Source organism: Elephas maximus, chromosome 15, assembly GCF_024166365.1.
Source record: "Elephas maximus indicus isolate mEleMax1 chromosome 15, mEleMax1 primary haplotype, whole genome shotgun sequence".
Lineage (NCBI taxonomy): Eukaryota > Metazoa > Chordata > Mammalia > Proboscidea > Elephantidae > Elephas > Elephas maximus.
The window spans coordinates 35,914,345-35,937,620 of record NC_064833.1 but is presented as its reverse complement, the minus strand read 5'-3'; the positions used below and the strand labels follow the sequence as shown (position 1 = coordinate 35,937,620).

The 23,276-nt window shown below is 42.1% G+C and overlaps 1 protein-coding gene across 1 annotated transcript in view; it reads left to right on the top strand.

Annotated features, from left to right (window-relative positions):
- The first annotated feature begins 11,907 nt into the window (after window positions 1-11,907).
- The window catches only part of OXR1 (oxidation resistance 1), a 488,381-nt gene continuing 477,012 nt past the window's right edge, over window positions 11,908-23,276 (top strand). The window contains exon 1 of the mRNA XM_049854290.1: window positions 11,908-12,034. The gene's annotated coding sequence lies outside the window, so the exon portion shown is untranslated. The remainder of the gene's footprint in view (window positions 12,035-23,276) is intronic.

The window sequence follows — 23,276 nt, the reverse complement described above, 5'->3', positions numbered from 1 at the left end:
AGTGGGAGGCCTCACTCTACCTGATTTCAGAACCTATTATACAGCCACAGTAGTCAAAACAGCCTGGTACTGGTATAACAACAGACACATAGACCAATGGAACAGAACTGAGAACCCAGATATAAATCCATCCATGTATGAGCAGCTGATATTTGACAAAGGACCAGTGTCAGTCAATTGGGGAAATGATAGTCTTTTTAACAAATGGTGCTGGCATAACTGGATATCCATTTGCAAAAGAATGAAACAGGACCCATACCTCACACCATGCACAAAAACTAACTCCAAGTGGATCAAAGACCTAAACATAAAGACTAAAACGATAAAGATCATGGAAGAAAAAATAGGGACAACCCTAGGAGCCCTAATACAGGGCATAAACAGAATACAAAACATTACCAAAAACGATGAAGAGAAACCAGATAACTGGGAGCTCCTAAAAATCAAACACCTATGCTCATCTAAAGACTTCACCAAAAGAGTAAAAAGACCACCTACAGACTGGGGAAGAATTTTCAGCTATGACATCTCCGACCAGCGCCTGATCTCTAAAATCTACATGATTCTGTCAAAACTCAACCACAAAAAGACAAACAACCCAATCAAGAATTGGGCAAAGGATATGAACACACATTTCACTAAAGAAGATATTCAGGCAGCTAACAGATACATGAGAAAATGCTCCCGATCATTAGCCATTAGAGAAATGCAAATTAAAACTACGATGAGATTCCATCTCACACCAACTAGACTGGCATTAATCCAAAAAACACAAAATAATAAATGTTGGAGAGGCTGCGGAGAGACTGGAACTCTCATACACTGCTGGTGGGATTGTAAAATGGTACAACCACTTTGGAAATCCATCTGGCGTTATCTTAAACAGTTAGAAATAGAATGACCATACAACCCAGAAATCCCACTCCTCGGAATATACCCGCGAGATACAAGAGCCTTCACACAAACAGACATATGCACACCCATGTTTATTGCAGCTCTGTTTACAATAGCAAAAAGCTGGAAGCAACCAAGATGTCCGTCAACGGATGAATGGGTAAATAAATTGTGGTATATTCACACAATGGAATACTACGCATCGATAAAGAACAGTGACAAATCTCTGAAACATTTCATAACATGGAGCAATCTGGAAGACATTATGCTGAGCGAAATGAGTCAGAGGCAAAAGGACAAATATTGTATAAGACCACTATTATAAGATCTTGAGAAATAGAAAAAACTGAGAAGAACACATACTTTTGTGGTTACAAAGGGGGGAGGGAGGGAGGGAGGGAGAGGGTTTTTTATTGATCAATCAGTAGATAAGAACTGCTTTGGGCGAAGGGAAAGACAACACACAATACAAGGAAGGTCAGCCTAATTGGACTGGACTAAAAGCAAAGAGGTTTCTGGGATAAAATGAAAGCTTCAAAGGTCAGCGGACAGGGGCTGGGGTCTGGGGAACATGGTTTGAGGAGACTTCTAAGTCAACCGGCAAAATAATTCTATTATGAAAACATTCTGCATCCCACTCTGAATTGTGGCGCCTGGGGCCCTAAATGCCAACAAGCGGCCATCTAAGATACATCAATTGGTCTCAACCCACCTGGAGCAAAGGCAAAGGAAGAACACCAAGGCCACACGACAACTAAGAACCCAAGAGACAGAAAGGGCCACATGAACCAGAGACCTACATTATCCTGAGACCAGAAGAACTAGTTGGTACCCAGCCACAACTGATGTATGCCCTGCTAGGGAGCACAACAGACAACTCCTGAGGGAGCAGGAGGCCAATGGGATACAGACCCCAAATTCTCATAAAAAGACCATACCTAATGGTATGAATGCGACTAGAGGAATCCCAGAGACAATGCTCCTCAGAACTTCTGATGGCACAGGACAGGAACCATCCCCGAAGACAACTCATCAGGCATGAAAAGGACTGGTCAGCAGGGGGGAGAGAGATGCTGATGAAGAGTGAGCCAATTAAATTAGGTGGACACTGGAGAGTGTGTTGGCAACTCTTGACTGGAGATGGAAAGATAGAGAGAGAGGGAAGACGGCAAAACTGGCACGAAATGAGAGACTGAAAGGGCTGACTCAATAGGGGGAGAGCAAGTGGGAGAAGGGAGTAAGATGTATGTAAACCTACATGTGACAGACTGATTGGAATGGTAAATGTTCACTTGAAGCTTAATAAAAATTAATTAAAAAAAAAAAACTATAGAAGTCCAACAAGCAGTGTTTTTTTTCTTACTGCTAAGGGGTGCAAGGTAGTATAGATTTTTTTCTTCATTTTCAAGGAGCCATCCCAACATGCCCCGAAACCACTAGAACAGAGAAACGTCTCTGATATTGTAGTCACTGGGTTTTCATATGAATCTCTCTCCTACCCTCTGGAAAATATATGTCTTATCACAAACTTGAAAACCCTATGGAGCATTTCTACTCTGTATACACGGGATTGCAACGAGTTGGCATCAACTCAATGGCAACTAACAACAACACAAGCATTTAGTGTACCTGATATTTTTCTATTTTCTGGTCAGTGATGACATCGCTAGCATGATGTCATCACTATAGTTGTCCAGTATAAAACCTTGGTGATGGTGAAGTAATCACTGTGTCTCTGGATTATATAATTGCCCGAACGAGAGAGCTGATTCAGCCGAGACAAGACAATGAATTGTACTACTTCCCTACCAAGTTAAAGGTCAACTCAAACATCTTCTGTGGTTCTGTTTATGGGTACAGAGAAAAACATATTTGGCAAATAAATAGTAGCATACCAGGTGTCAGGGGCTGTGTTGGGTACACTTAGAGAGGAATTCTCCACACAAGTATATACTTGAATCTTTCTACTAGTCTTCCCCAAAGGACCTGAGGTCATTTACCAGAGTGACTGCATCCTGGGAAGAAGAAGAATACGTTTGCGAGAACCACTGACCCCCTGTAACACAGACTCAGCACAGAAATTCTACTTATCACTGGACAGTGGACCACAGTAGTATTCTGGGTTCCCAGGGATTAGTTCGGATTTAAAATTAGAATGCAACAATCCCCAGAAGGGTCTGAGTACTTCTTCTACCCAAACTCTGGTAACCTAACTCAGGTATATAAATTAGGTGGAGAGCCCTGACTACTGTGATGGGTCAAGTCAGGTTTATGAAGGTCTAGATGGCATAAACAGTTTGTGCCTGACTACCAAAGGTTGGTGGTTTGAACTTACCCAGTGGCACCACAGAAGAAACGGCCTAGTGACCTACTTCCATTAAGATTAAAAAAAAAAAAGCCGAGAAAATCCTATGGACCAGTTCTACTCTGTAACACATAGGGTCACCATAAGTCAGAATCGACTTGAGAGCAACTGAACAACTAAACACGTGTTCAGCACAACTGTAGCACTCATTCTTCTATGCCAAGAAATCTGAAAGACAGCTACCTGGCCACCTGACTGGAAGAGATCCATAATCATTCCTGTTCCAAAGAAAAGTGATCCAACTGAATACGGAAATTATTGAACAATGTCATTAATATTACATGCAAGTAAATTTTGCTGAAGATCATAAAAACTGGCTTCAGCAGTACATTGACAGGCAACTGCCAGAAATTCAAGCTGGATTCAAAAGAAAACGTGGAACCAGGGATATCATTGCTGATGTCAGATGGATTCTGGCTGAAAGCAGAGAATATCAAGAAGATGTTTACCCTGTGTTTTACTGACTACACAAATGCATTCGACTGTGTGGAACATAACAAATTATGGATAACATTGCAAAGAATGGGAATTCCAGAACACTTGTGTTCCTGTAGAACCTATACATAGATCAAGAGTCAACTGTTCAAACAGAGCACGGGGTTAGTGCCTGGTTTAAAGTCAGTAAAGGTGTGCATCAGGGTTGTATCGCTCCATCATACTTATTCAATCGTATGCTGAGCAAATAATCTGAGAAGCTGGACTGTATGAAGAAGAAAGGGGCATCAGAATTGGTGGAAGACTCATTAACAACCTGACACAACACTGCTTGCTGAAAGTGAAGAGGACTTGAAGCACTAATGAAGATCAAAAACTACAGCCTTCAGTGTGCACTACACCTCAACATAAAACAAAAATCCTCACAACTGGACAAATAAGCAACATCATGATAAATGGAGAAAGAACTGAAGTTGTCAAAAGATTTCATTATACTTGGATACACAATCAACACCCATAGAAGCAGCAGTCAAGAAATCAAAAGATGCACTGCACTAGCAAATCTGCTGCAAAAGACCTCTTTCAAGTGTTAAAAAGCAAAGATGTCACTTTGAAAACTAACTTGGGCCTGCCCCAAGCCACAGTGTTTTCAATCATCTCATATGCATGCGAAAGCTGGACAATGAATAAGGAAAACTGAAGAAGAACTGATGCTTTTGAATTATGGTGTTGGCAAAGAATACTGAATGCTAGCAAATCTGTCTTGGACGAAGTACCATCAGAATGCTCCTGAGAAGCAAGGATGGCGAAACTACGTCTCACATACTTTGGACATGTTATCAGGAAGGCTCAGTCCCTGGAGAAGGACAATTATGCTTGGTAAAGGAGAGGGTCAGTGAAAAAGAGGAAGACCTTTAACCAGATGGACTGACACAGTGGCTGCAACAATAAGCTCAAGCATGATGATTTTGAGCATGGTGCAGTACCGGGTAGCGTTTTATCCTGTCATACACAGAGTCACTAAGAGTCAGAACTGACTCGTTGACATCTAACAAAAACAACATAGCTATTTTGGTTGACTAGATTAAGTAGGACCTTAGTGTGATATACATGTTTTCCCACCCTAAGGATCTTAGGATCTTTCAGTCTCTTCCAAAGATTTCTGTGGGCCTCCACCTTTTTGATTGCCATTTAAGCCCTACTGCCTATTGTGATAATCACACCACCTTTACTCTGGTGGTTAAGTTGCCATCTGGCCTCTGATAATCCTTCATTTCCATTAAAAACTAGAGAACATTTCGGTGTTTAGCGTCTCCAATTCCTCATCCCCATCCTACAGAGAGAAAGCCAATGCAGCACTTAGTGTTTTGATGAAAAAAGGCCCTTCTAGGTTTTCCCAAGGACAGAAAGTTAGGGAGTAGTTGAGACAATCATTCTTGATAATGCCACTTCAATATCTCTATGTCCATAACACTCAGGATCCCTTCTGTATTACACTTAGGAATTCTGAGCATCTCAATTTCATTCATTATACTCCATCATTAAGACCAGGATTCAGTCAACCAATGAAAAATATATTAGAAAAAAACCACTCCCAACTGTTCAAGAATAGTACATTAAATCCAGACTCTCTGGTAAGTACCCATATTGATAAACTATTTTCCTCTTCCAGGAGTCCTGGGTGGTGCAAATGATTAAGCACTCAACTACTAACTAAAAGGTTGGCAGTTCAAACTCACTCAGAGGTGCTATGATGAAAGTCCTGGCAATCTGCATCTGAAAACTACTCTGCGACACACGGGCTCTCCAGGAGCTGGAATCAACTTGACAGCAGCTGGCTATATTATGTTATTGTTACCACTGCTGTTGCCATCAATTGATTCATTATAACTGTGGAGTAGTATTTTGAATCCACTATTTAACAGTATGGTGGAAATAAATTAATGGTTATGAATTTCTTGAGAAATCACTTGAGAATCTTTGATAGTACATTTAAAATATTTGTTATCTGCTATTGTAGAATCAGATTTGATGAGAAGTGAAAAGATTGCAGCTGTATCAAGATCTCGTTGCTTATTCAAAAACGAAGTCATGTTTGTGTTAGATTTAGAGGCAAGAAAAGAGCAGCCTAATGTTTGAAGTACATAATCATCCACATTTTTCTTCCCTGAGGAAAGGACCATCAGAGCTAAATCTTTTAGTCAAGAAGCATCTTTGATCCACAAATATAGTGAGCATCCTCAATGTCCCATAACAATTACCTAGAGCAGTTTCAGCCTTAAAGTGCAGTGGGGGAAGGAGAGAGGGGAGAAAGAACATTTATATCCTTAATACATATTGTCAGTTGATCTGTTATGACATTTATCTACAGTCATAAGATGAAGAATAATTTGGGCATTAGTGACTTTGAATTACTCCCATTTTGTTTTCTTTAGTTTCTTTTTTTTACAACAGGAAAATATCAGCTATCAAGAAGACAAGCTTTTAATAGCTCTTCGATGGAGACTTATTTCATTTTAAAAGAACTCAATTATGAATTATTTCACATTCCTAATTTGGTTCTAATTTCCTAAAAGCCTATTTGGTATGCAAGAAGTGCAATGGACAGACAGTTCAGTCCCCAAGTGTCTAAAATGGGCAGCCTCTATGTTATAGAACCATAATATGCTAAGCGGTTAGTGCCAGTATTTGGCAGGACAAGCAATGTTTGGCACAGAGGTACAGAGGACGCTGAAGTCAATTCAAAGTTAGGGAAATTTCATAAGAAAAAGTAAAGGAAAAAAGGAAGGGGCTATATAGACCTATCCCAAGACAAAATGGTAAAATAGGTAAAGTCTACATTCCATACCATCCCACCTCCAGCATCAGCCTCTTCCACCTTTTCTCCAACCCCTGAAGCCAGGTGACAGTGCTGACCCCTGAGTCCTCTTGTTTCAGATATAAATATTCAGCTTCCCCTTAGAATGCATTAATGCTTCAGCCAGCATTTACTGAAAACTGCAGAGATAAAAAGACATAATTTTACAACAATCCTAATTCTTTATAAATTTGCAGTGAGAGAAGAAAGCAAGTATGTGGATAAATGAAACAATAGGGAAAGTGCTATAAGAGCAGCATAAAGAACTACAGAGGTGAGGTAAAGAAGGAAAACCAGGAAAAGTGAGAGAAAGGTAACCAGCTAGTTAGGAAGCTGAGGTGTGACAGAGGTTGAGGGAGGAGTTTCTAGAAGGCAATGTGCAAAGAAGTAGACAGAAGAGATTAAGGAAAAGACCCTGGGAGTGATGATTTTGATATAACTATAAAGTGCGGTTCAAGTGAAGTGATTCATTTATTCATTAATAAGTACTGAAAGAGGTAACAAGTGAACTGCATGGGATTCAGGGATAAAAGAAAAGGAGAGAAAACTAATAATTTCAATAATTCAAGCAGTAATCCCTAAGAAGAAATAATACAGTAGCTAAAGGGTCAACAGTTTGAATTCACTAGCCACTCCCTGGAAACTTTATGGGGCAGTTCTACTCTGTCCTGTAGGGTTGCTATGAGTCGGAATCGACTTGGCCTCAGCTGGCTCGATAGCTCATTAGGTGACTTTAATGAGTGGTACCACGTTGGAAGTCACTAGGGCCCTGAAATAAAGATGAAAAGATGACAGTGAGGGGACTGTTACCCTCAGGCAGACAAATCAAAGTATCTGAGCTTGAAAAGAGATAGGAAAAAAATCACTTCAAAGTATTACTATTCTTTTGCTCATTTCTGAATAACTCAAACCAACAGAAAACCCATCAGAAATGTGCTATCCTGTTTCATCTGTGGGGAAAAAGGCCAGTCCATGGATGTGATGGATACCTTTAATTTCTGTCTTCTAAGTATCCCCTATCCCTTCTTCTGCTAACTGGATACTTTTCTCTCCTTTTACGAGCCTTTCTTCCCATGAGATAGGGCTGCCTAATGCCATGAATCTGAGTTGACTTGATAGTAACTAACAACAAGGTTGAGCAGGTGACCAAGGGAAGCCAAACAGAGTCCTTTTCAAAGTCTGGTCTGCTTATCAGGGCCAGAGGTTTGCTCTCTAAGGCCAAAAGGTTTTTCATCTGTAAAGGGTTGAATTGTACTATAGACTCAAGTAATTGAGAATGAAGCCAACACAGAAAGTAATGCTGAGAGCAAGAGAGAGAAACAAATTCTTGCTGATATTGTTAAGCCCTAGATCAGCCCTGCCACCCCTTGTTCTTCTGAGTTACATGGGCCAATACATCCCCTTTATTTACCTAAGTTATAACTGAGTTTGTCACTTGTTACTAAAATAGTCCTGAATGCAGTATGCTTTCAAACCACATATTTAGATAGGAAAACATCTTATCTTTGAAATAAAAATCTGCTCGTTTCATGATTATTCCTAATGTGCATGCTGCAACATGAAGATGTTCAGATGATAACAACCACTTTAAGATTAATCACTGAGAAAAGAACAAAACAACCAGGATAAGGATAAAGTTTATATTTCATCTTCTTTCTCTACTTACAGAAAGGAATGAATAGCCTACAGAAATTCTGTTTTGATCTTTCCAACAAACTGCCCATAGGAAATCAGGAAAATGCTGTTGTATCACAGAATGGCTCTGGTCCTCGGGATGTCCTCTGCAGCATACGCAGCCCTGGATAAAGGAGTAGAAAAGTTACTGGAGATACACTCTAAAGGAAGATGGAATCAAGGAGCTGGGGACTAGGAACTACAAGGTCAAACATTTATTGATCTTGTATTTTAGGCTGGACACCGCCCAAAATTCTAAGTGGGGAGGGAAGAGGGTGATTTAGGAGGGAAGACAATTTGATCCCCCCAAAAATACTACCACAGTCTGTGAAAAAGCAGTTTTACATTACCTTGAACCAACCAACCAGTTGCCATGGAGTCCATTCTGACTCATGGCTACTCCACGTATGTCAGAGTACAACTGTACTCCATACGGTTTTTAAAGGCTGAACTTTTGGAAGCAGATGGCCAAGCCTTTGAGGTACCTCTAAGTGGACTGGAACCTTTCCATTAGTAGCCTATTGCATGAACTGTTTCCACCACCCAAGGACTCCACATGACCTTTTAGGCTTAACAAAACGTCACTAACTTATAATAACAGCGAAAGAAAGTAGCCTTACCAAACAGTCTGAACTGTGAGATATTATAAAATACATTTCTACTAATGTATTGCTTTTAGAAGATGCTCAGTAAATTCGTTGTGAATGAATGAACAAAAATGAAACACAGTCACTTTCGAAAGAGCACACAGAAGATGTGTTGTTTTTGTTAGGTGCTGTCGAGTTGTTTCCGACTCATAGCAACCCTATGGACTATAGAACGAAACACTGCCCAGTCCTGAGCCATGCTCACAATCATTGTTATGCTTAAGCCCATTGTTGCAGCCACTGTCAGTCCATCTCCTTGAAGGTCTTGCTCTTTTTCGATGACCCTCTACTTTACCAAGCATGATGCCCTTCTCCAGGGACTGATTCCTCCTGGTAACACGTCCAAAGCATATAAGACGTAGTCTCACCATCCTTGCTTCTAAGGAGCAATCTGGTTGTACTTCTTCCAAGACAAATTTGTTTGTTCTTTTGCCAGTCCATGGTATACTCAATATTCTTTGCCAACACAATTCAAAGGTGTCAATTCTTCTTTCATCTTCTTTGTCCAGCTTTTGCATGCATATGATGCGACTGAAGATACCATGGCTTGGGTCAGGCGCACCTTAGTCTTCAAGGTGACATCTTTGCTTTTCAACACTTAAAAGAGGTCTTTTGCAGCAGATTTACCCAATGCAATACATCTTTGATTTCTTGACTGCTGCTTCCATGGGTGGTGACTGTGGATCCAAGTAAAATGAAATCCTTCACAACTTCAATCTTTTCTCCGTTTATCATGTTTCTCATTGGTCTGTTTGTGAGGATTTTTGTTTTCTTTATGCTGAGGTGTAATCCATACTGAAGGCTGTGGCCTTTGACCTTCATCACTAAGTGCTTCAAGTCTTCACTTTCAGCAAGCAAGGTTGTGCCATCTCCATAACACAGGTTGTTAGTGAGTCTTCCTCCAATCCTGATGCCCTGTTCTTCTTCATACAGTCCAGCTTCTTGTATTATTTGCTCAGCATACAAACTGAATAGGTATGCTGAAAGGATACAACCCAGACGCACACCTTTCCTGACTTTAAACCACACAGTATCCCCTTGTTCTGTTCGAATAACTGCCTCTTGATCTATCTCTTGATACAGGTTCCTCATGAGCACAATTAAGTGTTCTGGAATTCCCATTCTTCACAATGTTATCCATAGTTTGTTTTGATCCACACAGTCAAATGCCTTCACATAGTCAATAAAACACAGGTAAACATCTTTCCGGCATTCTCTGCCAGGATCCATCTGACATTAGCAATGACATCCCTGGATCCATGTCCTTTTCTGAATCTGGCCTGAATTTCTGGAAGTTCTCTGTTGATATACTACTGGAACCACTCTTCAATGACCTTCAGCAAAATTTTACTTGCATTTGATATTAATGATATTGTTTGATCATCTCCACATTCCGTTGGATCACCTTTACTTGGGAAGGGGCGTAAATATGGACCTCTTCCAATCAGTTGGCCAGGTAGCCATCTTCCAAATTTCTTGGCATAGATGAGTGAGCACTTCTAGCACTGCCTCCCTTTGTTAAAACATCTCAATTGATATTCCATCAATTCCTGGAACCTTGTTTTTCACCAGTGCCTTCAGTGCAGCTTGGACTTCTTCTTTCCATACAATCCGTTCCTGATCATATGCTGCCTCTGGAAACGGTTGACCGTCAACCAATTCTATGGGTGATGTCCTTGATGTCATTCCACAACTTGTCCAGTCTTTAGTCATCAATGTTCAACACGTCAAATGTATTCTAAGCTAAGGTATAAATTCCTGGGAAAAATGGAAAAATATGCTTTTACCAATTACTGGCACCCCGCAAAAAAATTATTCCTAAATTTCTTAAGCCCTTACCTTAAGTAAAGCTCTTGATGGTGGGGAGTAGATTAGGAGGTAAACATGCAAGTTTCTAGTCTGGTGGATCCTTGGTTCAACATAACGTTAACAGTATTCCCCTGCCAAACAAGAATACAAACCATTTTTTCTTGGGGTGACTGTGAAGGGTGAGTGAAATAAGACTGAAATTTTACCAAGGAAACATCTTTATCTCTCATTGTAGAGGAGGGCAGTTTTTATAAATAAAACATTGGGAATTTAGGAAGAATACAGTGAACATTAAGATGGAGAAATGGCTAATTCCTAGGTGAGGCCTTGAGGACTGAAGTATTCTCTGTACGCTCCAAAGTCGGTGAACACATCCTAGCCAGGAAGAGACTTTATCCAGAATGGCATTTGCACCTAGTTCCTCAGGGTCACAAAACAGACAGGATCCAGATCGGAACCAACTCATCTCAAGTTTGTGCCCTTTGCTTTTCGGGTTTTGAAAGAGGAGGGAGAGGTTGGAGGAAGAATGTGGGAAAGTAATTCATAGTTCAGGTAACATTAAGTACAACAAAATCACCAAGGTCGGGGTGGGTGTCAATAAACTATGTAAACCCTGACAGAAAGTTGCAAACGTCCCGAGAAGAATTGAGTCCCCCCTCAGCTTGTTCCATGGTTTCCCGTGGTCCCCCTCCCTTCCTTCTTTTTTCTCCCAACAAAAGCTAAAACACTTTTTTTCATAAGTAAGAGCAAATTTCGCTGCTGCCAAGGACATTTATCAACGCTTTACCCAACTTTTCTCCGTTTCTTGGAGCAACAGCTCAAAATTAGGGGCAGCCTCAGGCTTCGGTTTGGCGAAGCCCATGGGTGTCTTTCGGAAGGCGCTGTTTCCCCTAAGCAGACTGCGAATGCAGGCAGGGACCTAGCAGCACGCCTCTTCGGTCCTCGCCGCCACAATTTGCGCACATTCCCGAACATCCGGTGGCGGGGACGCGCGCGGGGGCGCCAGTGGCTTCCGCAGGAGCTATTTTTAGCAGTGCGACGCACCCCCCCCCCTCCACTCCGCCGGTCGTGGTACCTTCCGGCTCGCCACACTCCGAGGCTCCCTTTAGTCTCCCCCGCGGCTGCTCGCTCTTGGTAGGGTCCACGCGGGCAGGTTCGGAAACTGAGCATGTCTGGGAGCGCTCAGCAACCTCGGCGGTGGCGGGGGCAGAGCCGGGCTGCGTCAGGCTGAGCCTATTCACCGCGCGGCCGCAGGAGCGCAGCGCCAGCGCCGCCCAGCCCCGCCGAGAGGGGCGCACTCGCTGCCGTGGGAACCGCAGCCGCTCGCCGCAGCCCCCTCCTGGCGACCCGCAAGTAAGTTTGTGAGGCCGCTGGGCGGTGGGGCAAGGGCTTGGCGCTCCGGGGAGCCCAGCCTGCCAGGCGGGAGGCGCGGCTGGAGACGCGGAAAGCCGCCTTGTCGCTGCCCCGGGTCCCCGGCGCGTTTCCGAGCCGCTCCGCCAATATGAAAGCGGGTGACCCACTGGGATGCTCAAGCAGGGGGGCAGAACTGCTCTATCTGGGGCTGAGGGGGCGGACCTGGGGAGCGGGAAGGACATATTGGCGAGGGAGGGGACCGGGCAGGCCGGGAGCGGACTGCTGGAGGATGGGAAAGCCGGGTTTGGGGCGCGTGTGACCGGTCTGGGAAGGCGCACAGGGAAAGCGGGGTGTCCGGGGTGGGTACGGAGGAGCGACGTGAGAGCGCAGTGTGAGAGGCAGAGTAGAGGGCGAGCGCGTCCTAGCCGGAGCGGCGGGAGGAAAGATGGATGGAAAGTGGGGCGCGTGGAAAGCGGATTTGAAAAAGAGCAAAGGACGCCGGTGGAAGGGACAGTGGGCTTCGGGGGATAGGGGACTCGAATCATTTGCACAATAAATAGAAGGTTAGAACGATTTAACGATGGAGAGAGGCATTCTTGAATCCAGGTCTTCGGAGGGAGTCTTCGAGGTCACTTGCTGGGAACCGGCTGGAGAGAGGAGGGTGGAATGGATACAGAAAGTGGTCTGGAAGTGCCGTCTGGAAAATCGCTGAGGGATTTGCGTAAAGGAAAGGAGGGGAGCGGTGCAGGGATTGAGAACAGGCTGCTGGTGGGAGCTGAGAGGCTCAGGAAAGGGCGGGGGGCACCGTGCGGCCCTCTGAATACTGCTTTAGTAGCGACTCCAGGAGATTCACTTGCACCCTAGGCACCTCTTCGACTTGGCTCGGCCACAGTGCTGCTCGCCATAGGCAAGCTTCTAGATTTGGTCAGAGCTTAGGCAGCGGACAAGGTAGGGAGACTGCTGGGGTTTCCTGTGAGTGTAGGGTTTGAATGTGGGTTGGGGGGGGCGGGGGAGCGGGCGTTCTAGGCCGCGGGAACCGTGGTCTCGCCCCGGAGGAGCGGTGGTTTGGGCCGGGAAGTCAGGCAGAAGTGTGTGCTCGCGTGTGTGCGTGTCGCCTGCCGGGAGTCGCGTGTGTTGCTGCAGTCAGTCCCCACGACAAGGCGATCCAGTGCTCCACAGGCGGCACGAGGAGGGGATTAAGGGAAACGTGCTTTTCTATGCCTCTTGTGTCCTCTTCCCCCAGTGTCACATTCTCTCTTGGTCCAGTGATGCTCCTCTCTTACCTCTCCCCAAGTGCCACACACAAGATACACCCCACATCTGACGTGTATCTTGCCATCTGATTCGGTACCCTGGGGATGCAGCGGTTCCAGGCTGCTTCCACCAAGGACTCCCTCTCCAGGAGGGAATCCTGGGAGTCCCGGCGGTCAGAGGGGCTTCCTGAAGGCACGGGTCCTTCCTGAGGCGTAGCTCCGGGGGTCCGCGATTCAGTCTGCTGCTCCTGCAGGTAACGCGGTGATGCCTTCCCTGCAGAACAGGGAGGCTGCCCTACGGACTGCGGGGGGCCGAGAAGCCCGGTAGAGTGACCAGCCCTGGGTCGGTCTCTCCTCTTGCGGTTTTAGGGAGGGGGGCATCCTCCGTGCTCCCCCCATGCACATGTAACTTAAAAAGAGACCAGGAGACCGGGTTAGTAGAATAAATAAGCAAATCGTTCAAAAAGCTTTGTGTAAAAGCACCTTTTTGACCAGCAAATATTTTACCAGCCACAAGAAGGGAAGGAAGAAGCATCCACAATGTACAGGATCTGGTGTCACCGTGATGCAGCCTCTCAGACCCCATGGAGTTGCTGTGTGCTGTTCATGGTATCACATTTTCAGAGACCTTGCCAGATGCGGGGAAACAAGAGTGAAGGCAACTCTAGAAATCTGTGCCATCTATGCAAGACCAGAAGAAGGGGGAGCAAAAGCTGTACCTACTATGTCCCGGTATTTGAGTGGGCTGGTTTCAGAGATTGTGTGTGCGGCTATCACAAACAGGTCAGGGCGTCTAAAGTACAGAGGGCAGACTCTGGTGAATGGCAGTGAGAACTCCTTGAAACAGTGCTGAGGACTGTGGGATGGGATGTCGTGCACCCTGATGAATGACTCCTGGAAGTACATAGCAGAGAGGACAGCATATTCCTGGTGGCCAGGGCCCTGTTTTCCTATTCCCTGTGACAGTGCCTGGCCCAGCTCCTATTAGAATAATTGTTGAAATATATGATTTGAAATATGTCTGTTGTTCTGGGTATCTGTCAGGTGGACAGTTTGAATAAAATGACTTCTGCTATCGTGTTTCTGTTACTTGATTCTGTGATTTTTTTTCATTGATTGTTATAGGACATGTGGTGAAGGTAAAAAAAAAAAAGTGATTATTTAAGGCATTAATTCTGTTCTTCCCGGGTGACTGTTCAAATAAAAGATAACTTAATGTGTTTGCCTCTGCTTTAGGCTTGGGGGACAGAAAGGAGGAAGGGCTGGGTGAAATTAGTTGGGTTGTCAAATAAAACCACAGCTAGGCACCCTGAAAATCTTATGAGTGAGAGGAAGTGAAGGCTTTATTTATAAAATGCTAAATTAAATGGGAAATTAAAAACAAAACAAAACTCTCACCTCCTGCTACACTTGAAATGCAAAAAATTGTACCCTTGCTGGTCCTTAAGTGGAAGCCTAATTAGACTATACTTTCCCTGGCGGTATAGTGGTTAAGAGTTACGGCTGCTAACCAAAAGGTCAGCCGTTCGAATCTACGAGGCACTTCTTGGAAACTGTATGGGGCAGCTCTACTCTGTCCTCTAGGTTCGCTGAGTCAGAATTGATGCGACTGGTTTGGTTTTAGGTTTTTCTTTGGAAGACTGTTCCCAAAGTCCTGGTTGTAGTTGTTACTTTGCCATCAAGCCATTTCTGACTCACTGCTCCATAGGATTTCCAAGGTTGTGACCTTTCAGAAGCAGATCACCAGGCCTGTCCTCAAGGTGTCTCTGGGTGGGTTCAAAGTGCCAGCCTTTTAGCTAGTAGTCCAGGGCTCAAGCATTTGTACCACACATAGTCAGTGGCATCTTTCCTGCCCCAAGGTAAAGGAATTTAAAAAGAAAAATGGTGTGATGAGGGAGAAGAATGAGCGTTTAGAGATGTCGATCAAATTGAAAGAGGAGAAATCACTTTCTCTTACTTCAAGAATTTATCTTATTGATAGGCTTAGAGGAGTACTTCTGGGTGGGGAGACCGGTGCAGGGGTTGGAGGGGGCAAACATTGACAATGCATGGAGACGTTTTTGGTTGTTACAGCTGAGGGGTAGGCTGGTGATTTGCTATTAGCATCTCTTGGGTAGACGCCAAAGATGCTGCTGAATATTCTATAATGCGGTGGGTAGCCCCACAACAACAAAGAATTATCTGGTCCAAAATATCAACAGCACTGAATTTAAAAAAAACTGCTTTAGAACAAAGTGCAGTTAGGATTAAAAGCAACTCCTTATAGAATGCTTTCAGATATTCCCGTTGAGAATTTATCTGGAAATCAAAAGTAGTTAATATTAAACATCCTTTTCAAAATGATTCTGTTTAAATACCTTTGGAAAACACATGTTTTAAGGAAAAAAAAAAAAAGTGGTTCCCTTCCAGCAGAACGTCTTTCAGGCTTAAAAAAAAAAATCCTAAAATGCATTGGGAATGTTTAAAAGGGGGATGATATAAGTATTCAGTGTTTCCTGTATACTTAAAACAAAAAAAAAAAAAAATTGGGAAATGCTGACCCACAGTGTTTAGACCTTTCGTATGCATTTTTTTTTCTGGGGGTGGGGGAGGTTGCCGTGAAATGGTGAATGATAATAAAGTTGGACAAAACATTGGTGCTTTTCATGTGAACTGAGTAAAGGTTTTTAATGAAAAGTTAAAAACTGTTCTGCTACAGTGTTTTTCACTTCTCTTGATTGTAAATACTTTTAAAAATAGTTTTTATTTTTAATTAGAATTAATATAATTAAAATTACAGGTTTATAAGTTCTTTAGTGAGGGATTAAACAGAATCAGAGAAAAATGTTAGACAGCTATTTATTAGAAGCCTCATGGAATGTTCCAGAATGAAACCTTAGGATCTGTAGACGTCTACACAGAAAGGTAGGAATCCCTTATAATTTTCATGTATTTAGTTTCAATTTTCAGTTGACAGAATGGCATGCATTGAGAAACAACAAGCCTTTCTAGCCTATGGCACAGTACATTGTCCTGAGAGAAAGAACAATAGCTTACACACACAAGTGTAATAGGATCTGAGAACTGTTCTCATATCTCCTGTATGCAGGAACTTAGAGCACTTAGGAGATAAAAGCATTGTTATCATCTCACCAAGGACTAGAGAAACAAGATTTGGTCATGTTTTTACTCCTCCTCCCCTCCATTTTTTTGATCGTTGGTTTGTTTGTTTCAGAATTCATTCTGAACGGATTGTCATTGGGGTTGCTTACTTCCCTTCTTGTTCTAATAACCATTCTCTCCACCCTTGGCCATTACCATGCCCTAGAGATTCCTGCAGCAGCAGAGGTTTTATACTCCTGCTAGGTCTCTGGGCACCCAGCAACCCTTCCCTATCTCTAGTGTGTACAAACACAAACAGCTCTTTCCTGTTTCCAGGTGGAACAGAGATTTGTGTCGCTCTTGGAAAAAGGCGGTGGGGAGAGACCGTGTTTTCCACAAAGGCAACCTCATTTTCTCTGCTTGCACTTTTGCTGCATTGCTTTATTCAACTGTATGTTCAGTTGCATATCCTTGTTGTTAGGAAGACTTCCTATTTCCCAAGGGAATACAGGCAGTTCCCAGGTTACCAACTCTGACTTAAGTACAACCTGTACTTACGAACCAACCCCCATAAAGCCTATCATATTAAAAATTTGAGGTGCATACAATGGTTCGTAATACAAACAGGCACTACTTTGTGACACACATCTGAAGATAATTATTATTATTATGGTATAATTATGTTAAAGAATGTTTTAGTATATCTAGAAGTGTTACTTTAATATTTTTTAGCATAGAAAGGTACATTATATACTGTATACTGAAACATTTGACTAACTGACGTTAGATAGGAACCATACCTGACTATTCGGACTTATGTACAAATTTGACTTAAAGACAGACTTAGGAATAGAACTCGTTTGTAGCCAGAGACTGGCTATAATGAAAGGGCTGAGGAAAACAAATTCAGTGTGAGCATTTTTCTTAGTTCTGGTTTAGAATTCACGTATCAGTTGGGCTATGTGAAACTCAAGAAATATGATTTGGACCAATGATAATCACATTTGCAAATTCAACAAGCATTTGTGTATTCAGCAGTTCCAGATTCCGTTCTAGACACTGGAATTCTTTTTTTTTAACTCCAGACTGCCTCATGTATTGCAGCCAGTTTGCAAAACCAAGTTCAGTTACGGTAACCTGCCTATCTGTATATCTACCTAATCTATCCAATCTATCTATCTGTAAAAAGAAACACAAGATGGGTACTCATTTTTATTAAATTTGAAGTAGTTACAGAGTTGTAACCTGATTCCTGAAAATATGTCAGAATACAATTGGTGAAATGCAGAAGGCAGAAGAAACCCATAAGGGGGAAACAGTTACAGGGATTTCTGTATAGACTAGACAAGGAGAGAGTGCCCCCGGCCTCTAGCCACAGTGGTATGTTCAAGGATAGGCTTATGATCTAAGCTGCTAAAATAATGAGAGTACTCCCTGGGATTTTGACATACCAAAAAGATGCTTTCTTTCTCACAGGGGTTATGAAGCTGTTAGGATTATGTCTTGAGCTGCTGATGGCCATCTTTGTTAGCAAATGGAGGAAGCCTGCCTGAAAATGAAGCTTGTCGGAGAAAACCCAAAACTAAAGATGGAGGGACGCTGTCCTAATAAACTAGTTTTTGTTCCTTGATCTCACCACACCCGAAACCAGTACTATTCCTGAATATTTCAGTTGCATGAATCCATTATTTTCTACTGCGGTTTAAGTTAGTTTGAGTTAGATTTTTTTGTTACTTTCAACTAAAAGAATTGAACCATAAAGGCTGCTCATAAACTGTCCCTACACTGAGGTGGCAGCAGGAAGTGAGGGAAGGTCTGAAAATGTCATCTGGTATAAGTATATAGTATTTGAAAAGCTTTGTGGCCCTGAGTCAGAAAGAGTTACTAAGTCACACCAAAGGTCGTACATAACCTTTCCCCCTTATTGTCATTCCCCTTAAGTAACATTGACTCTTTCAACAAAAACTGTCTATATACTAAGGACGTAGACTCCTACTTACACAGAAACAAGAGACTTAGTGTTGCTATGTGTTGCAAAAACAGACATAAAACGTGGTTGGCTGATTCCTAGTTACAGCCTTGCATCTGAAATCCATGGATACATTTCTTTGTTGTGCATTTCCTTATAACATGAGGTATTCTAGGGTCTATTGTTCAACAAATGAGATGTTACAACCCCAATAATGGTCTCTAACATGAATAACAAGATTAGGAGAACAAGCAGTAAAAATAACAAAAGACATATTATGTTGCCGATCCTCTGTTTCTGGTAATTCAGCAGTGAAAGCCATTCACGTTCTCATTTGGACATTAAATAGCTAGAGAATATGAGTCGGTCATTTTGGAAGCAAAATTCTGCCACAACTTCATTCCATTTTGTATCCTAGGTATCAGTTTCTTACAGACATTTCTTTTTTTTAAAGACAGGGAAGAAAAGATTAGGATGCTAACAAAAATGAATATTTAAAGTGTTCTGTGAACCTAAAGTGAAACCAGATTTATTTTTAATGAGTAGCTGTAATGACATTTCTGATGTAAGTTTATGCTAGTGGCTTATTTGTCTTTTTTTTTTTTTTTTAATGAAGAAACACATTAAATGTGTGGAAGTTAGGATTGTACAAACCTAAAAGGAGGCTAAGGGTCTCAGGGGTATTACTAAGACTCACTTTATGTTGCACTGATGCTTGTCTCATGGGTAATAATTTCTGCTAAGAAGGATTATATGATAAGCCCTTTAGCTAAGAATAGAACCTGGTTACTAAACTATAAGAAGAGGTTCTGCTGCATCATAACTCAGTGGTCAGAAAACAGTTTCTTCCAAGGTGTGGTCTGAAAGATCTCCAAATTGTAAAACATCTTGTTTAGCTCACTGCCATGTAGAAGGAAAAATGCCATAAACACCAATTCTCCGCAGGTATAGCAGAATGTACTGAGATGTGTATTATCCCTTGTGCTGATGTCATGGAGAAAATAGGCCTCTGCTTTCCAGTTAAATTAGTGGGAAAAAACACAGCATTTTCAAAAGAAAAATGCCATGCAAGAGAAAGTAGCATGAGTGTAATGAAACTCAGTTATGCTGTGTTAGGGAACTGATGGCTCAATAGACTATCACCTTGGTGACGTAAAACCAGTTCTGACCTTTGTATATATAGGAAATTGTTTAGGAAACACAGTTGGCATTCACATTTAAATCAGTGGTTTTCTCCAAGTATTTGGTTTGTTATTAGATATCGTTTCTACCAGCATATATAACTTACAGAACAGAGCCCCTCTGGGCTCTTCTAAACAAATGCCATACTTCGTAGTCTCATACGGGAAGTGGCTGGAATCCGCTCTTCTGTGCAGTGGAGTTTCTTGTGCGTTTGGATGTCTGTCTCCACATTCTTCCGCCAAAAGGTGTGAGGCATAAAGCACATCAGCACATCATGTTGTCACGGCTCTGCCCATGCCAAATGCAGAGGCTGCTGGCTGGAACCTTTTGTTGCAGCCGGGGGGACAGCTGGGTCATGCAAACAGATGGGACTCCTGGGTTTGAGAACTTAGTAGTGTCAGGCAAAGTGTATTGGAAAACATGGCACCTCCTTAAGTTGTGTGAAATCAATAAAAGATCTAGGACTGCAGAACTCCAATTGGTGACTTGGTACAATTGCTGAGAAGAAGCGTGAGCGTTCTTTGCTGTTTGTTGTCTGGATTCTGATGCAAGGAAGGGACTGTTCCAGTGCAGAGCAGCGTGAGCCACGAAGGAGCAACATCTGGCAACAAAAGAAGAGGGAAGGTCCACACATTCCGTGTAGCTTGAAATGATTGAGGGTCTGACTACAGTTGATACAGAACCTCCCTACGAATATATATTTTTGCATAACATTATACTTCAGCTAACTGTATAATAAAGTGTATGTCATTTTCATTCCATATTAATGTCAGGAATTCCCAACTCACTTGTTCATTTAACATGGATATTGATTGCTCATTTTTTGCCAGCCTTTGGGAAAAAAGTGAATAAATAAGAAGAGTTCCTTGCTGTCCAGGACTTCACCTTCTAGTTTGTGGAGACAGACAAAACAAACACGAACATAGACAAAAGCTTTGAGGAGAATACAATCAGGTAACTTGATAGAGCATGACTAGCATGAGGGTCAGAAAACAATAGGATGTAGATAGAAAAGAGATGTGATCTGACATTGGCTTGAGGGTAGACCAACATTTAGAGGATGGGAAGGCAAGGAGGAACCAGGTAAGGTCCCTGAGAAGGAGCAGCCAGGGAGGCAGAGGAGAACCAAGGAGGTGATTTTTAGAGAATGGTTAACTCTATGGAGAATTCTAAACCCAGGAATAACATGACCCAATTGATGCTTTTGGGAATTTTATCCTGGCTGCCAGCAGAGGCAGGACCATACAGGGCAAGGGCAGAGCAAGAAGACCATTTATTTAGTGGGCTGTTGGAAAAAAAAAAATTTTTTTTTTTTTTTTTTTTACAATAGCCTAGGGGAGAAATAAGGATTGTTTGGACTGTGATTGTAGCAGTAGAAGTGGAAAATAACTGAATTTCAGATATATTTTGAAGGTAGCATACAAAGGATGGTGTAGTACACATAGGATTGACTCATGGATTGGATGTTGAACGTGAAGGAGAGAGAACTGTCCTGCCTGAGTGATCTTCATTTAGATCAGTGCTACTCAAAGTGCTGGTCTGCTAAATTTGCACCTGGTCCGTTACAAGGTAAGAAGCTTGTGCCAAAATGTACATCAGCTACATTGCTAAGCACAGTTGCTTAGTTAAGCTGGCCTTTTGTTTTTTCTTCACAGCAAGATTTTCTCAGTGCAGGAAACATTACACTTATTTACATTGTAGCACACATTCCTTGTTTTGTCCTAAGACTGGGAAGAGTTCCCAGAGCAGCCTCATCTGCAGACCTGGCTTAGAGAAGCATTGATTTAGATGAAGTCATTGCTGAACGACATGATCGCCAAGTTTTCGGGTTTACCTGGGTATGACACCTTCTTGAAGAATTGCTGGTTTTGGACTTGTAGAGGTGTGCTGTGGTTGCTAAAGCTACATGGAATTGTACCCAGATAAGTTATATAATACTTTATAATACTTCTTTCCTTGTGATTTTTAGAATTTCATAAGCTTTGTCTTATTTTGTTTTTTGATTAGCAGTCAAAAGTAGGAGAATAAATTTAGGGAATGGAACATTTTTTAAAATATCAAATTTATTCTTGTTTATGTAGTACAGTCACGGGACAGCTCAAGCTCATCCTTATTTATTCTTCAAAACTTATGTACCATCTTCCTAGGAATACTTCCTGGTCTTCAAACCATTGTGATTAATGTGTCTCTCATATGTATTTTCATAATGCTTCTGTGGGTTTTACCTTTGTTATGTGTTGTTGTTAGGTGCCATTGAGCCTGTTTCAACTCACAGTAACCCCGTGTGACAGAGTAAAACTTCCTCATAGACTTTTTTTTTTTTTGATGTGGTTAGCAGCCAAGAGCTTAGCCATTGTGCCATCAGGGCTCCTACCTTTATCATAACCTATTAATGGGTCAAGAATGATTGACTTACTTTTCCCTGTCTCCCTCGAACTGTTAAGTAAATAGAAGGAAGACTGTGTCTTATAACTCTAATCCCCAGTAGAATTTTGAAACATTGCAGATATTCAATTAAATCTTTATAAGCAAAAGTAGTGTGACCACACTTTCAAAGAACAAAAGGATAACTGTATACACTGCTGAATATAATGGCCAGCATTTAAGTTTGGAGTAACTTCCAGAGCAAAGACTTCTTTAATTGACCAAAATCTGAGGTAAATTACTTCAGTTGCAGCCTCAAATGTAAAAGAGAATTTTTAATGTTTAAATGAGTATCACACAATGGACTTCTTAGTCATACCCATTAAAAGAGAGCAAATTGGCATGAGTGATAGCCCTTCAGAAATAAAGGCCACTGTGTATAGATTATAATAACCTCATTGTAGAGTGCATGACTCATTAGACAAAAAACCATACTGCCATATTATTGGAGGTGGTAGAAATCTAGCATATTCTCTTCTTTAGCATCACCTGGAGTCCAAATGTGGTATTTGATAAAATCCCCTGGGAATCTGAGGACCTGATTATAGTTTAGGAACAGATTCAAAGAGTCTAGATTTCTTATCCCGTTAGAATATTTGGAAGTAAAGTATTCAATTTTTTTTTTTTTCTTATCCAACAGATTCTTTTGAACATCTACTATATGAAAAAGTATCAGGGTTCATTAAAGTGCCAGGCACTGTGTGGGGAAGAAAGAAGAATCAGACATAGATTTTGTCTTTACGGAGAAGTAAAGTAAAATATCAATCTCTCTTTCACATACCTCCAGATGTTACAAAGATAATGCACGCTGAACCCTTTTCCCGGAAGGATGGGTCATGTTTCCCTGGTGGAGAGCTCAGAGCCCTGAAGTCTTATAGCCTGGCCCTGTCTGCTTTCCCCAGTGATTGCTCCCAGTGGTGGCTGCTTCCATCAGCTCTCTAAATTGTTCCCATGGGTTTACCACTCATCAGAGCAGATCCCAATTATGGCGTCAATTTCCCAAAGCTGTTGATGTTCACAGTTTCCTGCTGGTCGCTCTGGTCTGCTGTTCTTACAGGGTCTCATGGGTTTGTCGTTAACTTGAATTTTGCCCTGCTGCTTTCATTTCCTGATTTTGCCTTGAGGCAATCAAAGATTCTATTAACTGTCACTTGGCTACAACTGGACTCCCTAAGAGTAACCTTCCTATTGCTTGTTCCTAAAAGGAGTTATAAAAAGGACTTAGTGATCACCCCAAGCTCCTTTAACTTATTACGATATTGCTCATGATATCATCACTCATATTTTTTGAGGGCTAAAAATAGGTGAGACCCCACCCTAAGTAGTTTGCAAA